This window comes from Sciurus vulgaris (genome assembly GCF_902686455.1).
Source record: "Sciurus vulgaris genome assembly, chromosome: 12".
In the NCBI taxonomy this organism is placed as follows: domain Eukaryota; kingdom Metazoa; phylum Chordata; class Mammalia; order Rodentia; family Sciuridae; genus Sciurus; species Sciurus vulgaris.
Window position 1 is genome coordinate 111965727 of NC_136473.1, and position 7033 is coordinate 111972759.

At 53.8% G+C, this 7033-nt stretch overlaps 1 long non-coding RNA gene across 1 annotated transcript; it reads right to left on the minus strand.

Annotated features, from left to right (window-relative positions):
• Nucleotides 1-812: 812 nt before the first annotated feature.
• On the minus strand, nt 813-5640 carry LOC306642473. Its single transcript, XR_013758541.1, has 3 exons — nt 5549-5640; nt 2768-2870; nt 813-1024 (listed from the first exon to the last, which is right to left on the minus strand). It is a non-coding gene; the product is annotated as an uncharacterized lncRNA (long non-coding RNA).
• Between the last annotated feature and the right edge of the window lie 1393 nt (nt 5641-7033).

The following is a 7033-nucleotide window of genomic DNA, read 5'->3' on the forward strand; positions in this document are numbered from 1 at the left end:
GAGGTCATGGTCTGCCCCTGTGGAGCACCGGCTGGGCTCCAGGTTCACAGAGGTGGCAGCACGTGAGGAGTCATCGGCTGGCGTTGGAGCGTGCCCTGGAAGGCTTCGATGAGTGTGTCAGAGAAGGAAGAAGATAGAGGAACGGAGACCCCGTCAAGGGGAAGCCCTGCAAGGGCTTCGGTGACTCACTCCTGGTCCATGTGTTGGAGTGGGCAGACCTGCCCCGCGGGTGCCGGAATACTAATGCCCCCCCACCCCCAACTCGTCCTGGGAATAAGAGGGAGCATGCCTGTGGTGGGAGGCAGCCTCCAGCGCCCCTCAGGAGGCCGGTAACAGAGTGGCCAGGTCACATAGCTGGCATGCCTACCGGCCCCTCCCCCATTGCCATGGAGACCCTAGGCTGAGAAGAAAAGGAGGGTCATTTCTGGTACCTTCCAGCAGTTTCCAGAGCTCTTTCATCTTGGCCTGTGTGGCAGCCCTTCCCCAGCTGCAAACACCACCCACACTGGAGCCTTGGGAGGTCAGGGGAGAGCTGACCCTGGGGGCTGCAGACTGAGGGGTGCTGAGGAGGAGAAGGGATTTGGTCCTGCCTCAGGGTTGCCAAGAGAGCTGCCGCGGAGGAAATGGTGAAGGGCATTAAACTTTAATTTGATTTTTATTTGGTTTCAGCAACCAATAAAGGCACGGCAATTTCCCAAGCCCTGTCACTGGTTGGAGGAATGTGTTGAGAACATCTGTTTATTAACAGTGCGGCCATAAAGGCCAACGCTGTGCAGCAGAGGGGCTCCTTCCCAGGCCCGCCGAGCTTTCTCCCTGCCTTCTGCGCTCCGAGCAGCCTCGTGGCCCTGTGTGTGAGCGATCACACTTGCTGCCCTGTCCTGCAGCCTCCACCGCCGCCCTTGTCCCTCATGGCCCTGTCTGCAGAGCACCCTGGGCAGCGTCCGCCTGGGGAGGAAAGTGCACAGAGACCAGCGGGCTCAGGAAGACGCGGACCGCTTTCTGGTTTGCACAGAATTCTGTCTTTCTGCAAGAAGAGAAAAATACAGAAATTTCCCCCAAATCTCTCCCTTTGCCCACTCTTCTTGCTGAGATGCTAGTGATGAATGACAACAGATTTCATAAGTAAACCTGTGTGAGCTACCCAGAGTGTGCAAATTCGCAGAGAGCGGATGAATAGCTGCCAGGTCCTAGTGTGGAGAGGAAACGGGGAATGACCGCTAATGGGCACGAGGTCTCTTTTGGGGGTGACAGTGTTCTGGGATTAGCTAGTGGTGATAGTGGTACGACCTTGGCAGTACATTTAAAAACCACAGAATCACACACTTCAACGAGGTGCGTTTTATTCTACACGAACTGTATCTCAACCAGCCTGCAGAAAGGGCTGGCCTATGGCTCCACAGTGGTACACTTCCCAGGCACGTGCAAGGCCCCGGCTCAATCCCCAAACTCCTCCTCTCCCAAGGAGAGCTGCGAAATAACTCTCCAGTCCTGATTACTGAGTGTGACCCGAGGGCCTAAGGGTCTGTGTCGCCTCATAATTTAATTCTTGACCCTTCACCTCCAGTCTAAGGGATGTGGAATGCCTCACTGTCCTCCAAAATTGGAAACGGGTGTTCAGCAGTGGGACAAAGCTTGACGCACTGCCCTGGACAGCACATAAGAGCACGGGGCTGCCCCTGCCACCCAGAGGCACGCCTGCACAGGAGCCTCAATGCGGAGGCATGCTGTGAGGACTCTTCCCTGGACGAGCGGGACGTACAGGTGCCAGGTGCCAAGGCTGGGCAGAATTGGACCAGGGAACCAGGGAGGGTCCTCAGTGGCTTCATGATGACACTAATGCACCACAGTTGAGGAGCTGGATTACTTTCTGTGGTTATTAAAATTTGGCAGAAAAAAATCTTGGAAAAGAATCTAGGGGGCTGGAAGAACGGGGTTTGATCCTCTGCAACACATAAAAAATAAATAAATAAAGATACTGTGTCCATCTACAACTAAAAAAAATTTTTAAAAATCTGTGACGATGAACCTGAAGAACAGCAGAAGGCAGATGTGACCAAGCTGAGCTCCTTGCCCAGGTCGAAAGTCAACAGGGAAAAGCAGCCACTTCAAGTAGCAGTGCGCCTGCTGTGGAGGAGGAAAGAGGCCCTGGCCTGAGGCCTGCAGACGAGAAGGCAGCCAGGGCAGGGCCCCCAGGCCTCTCCTTGCTGGAGAGCTTGCCAGGGACCTTCTGACTCCTCCATTTTCATAGCTCGGCCGTGCCCCTCCCTGGAGGGCAGAACTGGGAGCTGATCAATTAGTCCCCCATCCAAAAATGGACCAGACTAAATCTTGTTCTCGGTGAAAAGAACAGTCATTCTCACTTAAGGGGGAATAAGGATGCACTTTCCAGCTTGGGCCCCTCCGTCAGGAGAGGCCCTCAGAGCTCAGGCATGAGGTACATCTGGCTGGGCTCAGCGTTGCCCCGTCTTCAGGACAGGTGCTGATGGAGCTGGGACCACAGAGGTTTGGAAGAGCGGCAGGGCCTCCATTAGTGACCCACGTGCCAGCCCAGGGGTCCATTCAACACACCGGCTTCATTGATCGCAGCGTCTCTGTCCTCCCAGCTGGGGTCAGGAAGTGTGTCCTTCTCCATGTCCAGGGGTGGTCATCTGAAAAATATGTGGTGGACAGCACCAGTGACCACCCTAGTGGCTGAGTGATTCTTACCCTCTCCTGCAGTTAGGGATTGATAATAATGGTAATAAAAACCAAGAGAAGTCCGGCATACCTGTTCAGAGCATGAAAACCGTTGACATTGATTGACTCTGCTGCTTGTCAAAGGTGGTCCCATCTCAGCTCAGTTGTTGAACCTCTTGGACCCTTGCAGTTTCCTTAGGGGTCCATAAATATTATATGTAAATATTATATAAAGTGACACAATAAATAGTTATTGCTTTTATCTTTTATGTTATTTTTTTCCTTTTCTTTATAGTTTATGGTCCCAATTAAGTTAAGAACACTGGATAGTTGGGCTCCAGCTAAAGCTTTTTCCTTTATTTTCTTTTAAAAATATAGTCAAAGACCTATATTCAGCCAATCACATATTTCACAGTGGTGCCTCTGGTGGTCTTCTGAGCGTGGACACCTTGCCCCCACCCTGAACAGCCCTGTGCCATTGGGTAGAACCAGAGGTCCTGACAGCAGGGCGTCTGAATCCACTCTTGCACACTGTGTGACTGGTTACTGGAGCCATCTCGGGCCCATGCTCCCCTGACCACAGTGCAGTTCCCCGTGGACCCTGCTAGGACCTCCACTGACCAGCAAAGTACCTGCAGCCTCCTGGGATCAGACCCTGGCAGCCCAGGCCCTATGCTTGGAGTAGAGCATGGGGGAAGGCTTGCTTCCCTCCCCATGTCCTCTCCTTGGGCTGCTTCCCTCTGCCAGGGCTCCAGGCCTCAGCCAGAGGGGAGGAGACCAGCAGACCCCAACTCAGAGGAGAACTGTCCAGATACCTCTCTCCTTTTGTCCTGCTGTCCTCAGGGAAGAGGTCCAGGCTTGGGCAGCAATGCAAGGAAACACTTCTGGAAGACACTCTCCTGTCAGACTGCGCGAGTGTGTGTGTGTGCGTGTGTGTGGGACAGGCCTCTGTGTTCTGTTCAGTCACTGAGGACCGAATATCCAGTGTGCACAGGAGACTGGACAGTGACGAGGGGAGCGGGCTTGGCCTGAGGCCGCAAGGTCCTGTGGCGGAGGCTGCTGCTGCTCCAGGACATTCCTGCCAGCTCACCGGTGTCGTGAACTGAACTCAGGCACGTGAGGATGCTCCCCTCAATTAGTTCTGCCATCCAGCCACCCATCCCCCAAACAACCCCAGGGATAGAGCAAAACAGAGGCACAGAGAGATTTTGTTCTATAGATCAGTCCCCAGTTCACACTCTGCAGAGGGAATAAAAGACGTCCTTCAAGGAAGGACAGTCTCAGAAATTGCGTTCTCTTTAAAATTAATTTTAAAATCCAGTGGCAAGGGCGGAGAGGAATCCTTTAGCATACCTTACAAAGCACAGGATAAGGTCAACCGTAAATAGCAGAGTCCCTCTCCTAACTTAGTTTGAAGGAAAGGTGAGACTGAGAGGGGAGGCAGAGAAAGATGTGGAATAAAAGAAAGATTTCTCTGGAAAAGGACAGCGGAATGCTGAAATAGATTAGAGGAGTCTGCGGAATGGGAATTGGACCTCCTGCCGGGCGCAGACATCCTCCGTGGGTCCTGTCTGGAGACGATGCTGGGAAGATGAGATTCAGGCTGCTCAGAGGATCTCTGTCTCCTGAAGCCGTGGCCGGAATCAGGGGAAGCTCTTTAGGTCTATGAGGTGAAGCCTGGCGTGCGCACCTGCCCGCTTTGGTGGGAAGCTCTGGCGACCACGTGGGCAGAGGGCAAAATGTGCACCTCGTGTGTTTGTGCACACGGCACGACCGCTCAGAGGCGGGGCAAGGTAGGGAAAGGGTGGCAGAAGTGCAACCCCCGGAGGCCCGGGCGGGACTGAGCCCCACTGAGCCCTCAGGGGGCCGGCGGGAAGGACAGGAAGCTCTTTCCTGATCTGCGTGCTCAGGGTAGCTTGGTGTTGGATGCAGCTTTTTGGGTCCAGTTCTCTCTAGTGTCTCTCCCTGTTCCAGACTTTGTTACCTTGTGACTTGATGGAGACAGCAAGGCGATTTGAGAGTGACCACAGCCACACCACTGGGACCTCTGACCTGCTGGCCGTTTGTGAACGTCACCATTAGCATGGAAACACATAGATCCACGTCTTCTTTTGTTATAGGGATGGTTTAAATGACACAATTCCTCTGCTCGTGAAAGTAACCCATGTGCTCGGTGTGGATCGATGTAACCCTCGATTTCAAGTCCCTCCAGACTGAGCAGGACAGGTCAGGGTAGCCCAGGGCCCATCACCACCGGGCTACTTACGGCCTCTTCCTTGGCCAGGTACTTCGGCGTCTCTTCCCGATTCTCTGCTGCACCCTGAGCTGCTTACATTCCGGTTCCGCACAGCAAATGTCACCCCCTCGTCCGGAGCCTGAGTCCCCGTCTCAGAATGTTTCAGAAACGAGAGGCAGAGGACACCAGGGAGAAAAGAGGCCCTTCACTGGTTTGCGCAGAAGGCGCTCAGCTCGGGGCGGCAGCAGGCAGGCCAGCGGGGCTCCAGGAGAGCCGAGCCTTGCCCAGCCCGCAGAGCGCTGAGCCCTGGCTGCGTTGGGGCAGCAGGGCTGAGGCCACCGGCCCCCACAAGGCACCAGCAGGTGGCACCGAATCCACGTCTTGGCCCTGCACCAGAGCAGCCCACTGTCTGTCAGTGTGGCCTGCCTTAGTGCCGTGGGTGCACTGGCCTTGGATACCCAGGCTGCCACTTCCAACATACAATAAAAATAGCTTGGCCTCTGTGCCACATGCCTACCATCCACTCTTCGAAGGCAGCGTCTTCGTCCACTATGCTTCGTAGATTATAGAAACATAAATAAAGGTGCAGAACCAAGGGGATGGATTCAAAATGGACCCGGTCTGACCATTACTCACCGACTCACTCAGTCCTAGGGGTGCTGAGGCTCAGCGGCGCTGGCCCCCACTTATAAAGCTCATGCAATACAGGTGTGGAAACAAGGGCACCCCATATTCACCACACCAAGATTCACATCTGCCATGGTGACTGGCTACTCCTGACCCTTGGCCTGCAACTTCTCTCTCTGAAGGAGGACAACTGGGACAGTTCCTCATGAGCAGAAGCTCTACAGGGAAGGTGGGCTCAGACAAGAACTGGCCATGGGATCCACCTGTTCCTGGCAGCTGGCTGACCTGGCCCGAGGCCTTTGTCTCCACGGCAGGGATGTGTATGCAGGTCAGAATCGAGGACAGGCATCATCTGTAACGGGCTGTGCTTGGACAGACACTCCCCACGCTGGCTCTATGGCTCCTTAACTTCCGGCACCCCCCGCCCAGCATGTGACTTCTTGAGAGAAGCAAAGCAACAATTCAAGACCAACCCTGTACCAGTTCCCTAAGAAATAATGTGATGACTCAGCGGTGTGTCGAATGGCCAACTTACCAAGTAATTGATTCATGAAAACCTTGCTTCGCTTGCTTTTTTTTTTTTTTAATACTGGGGATTGAACCCAGAGGCACGTAACCACTGAGCCACATCCCCAGCCCTTTTTAGTTTTTATTTTGAGGCAGGGTATAACTAAGTTGCTTAGGGCCTTGCTAAATTGCTGAGGCTGTCCTTGAACTTGATCCTCCTGCCTCAGCCTCCGGAGCTGCTGGGATTACAGGTGTGCGCGCCACCGTGCGGCTCCATTCACTTGCACTAGATTGCTGTGTGGGGTTCTGTCCATGTGCTTGAGGACGCCTCTTCAGAATTTGTTTCCTGTGGCTCGTGGGGCTGCCTCGCTGCGCTCTCGCCGCGAGTTTGTCAGGGTGCTCCTTGGAAGCGCACGCGGGCCACCGTTCAGAGCCTGGGCTGCCTCGGCGACTCCCTTGGTGTGAACGGGCAAGCTTGCCCACTGGAGTAGGACCTCTCTAGCTTCCAGGACTTGAACCTGTCTCGGATGTAGCCAGTTCTAAATTTGTACATAGACCCCATTTTATGGAAAGGTTTTGGGCTAGTTTCCACATTTATCGCTTATGTGAAAATTGAAATGCAGAAAAAATTTTGTTCTAAAGACTGATAAAGTCAGCAGAAACAGGGAAGGAAAAATTGGCATAAAACTGTGTGTAAAGGGCAAACTATTCTTTCGTGTGTATGATATTAAATGAAAGGAATCTGAGTTTGAACGAATGTATTCACGGGGCTGCGATTGAGTGTAGCGGGCGAGGTGGGGCTGGGAGCCCTGGCGGAGAGGAACGTCCCTTATTTTTTGTAAAGTGGTTGACACTGGAGTGGGCACACTGCATGACACTGGAAATGCTCGTGATCCTTTCATGACTTGATGACATGGTCCCCGAGGGCCACACACGCTAGGGTATGGCCTGCCACCAACAGGGTATAGCGAACCAGGTCTGGGGAGG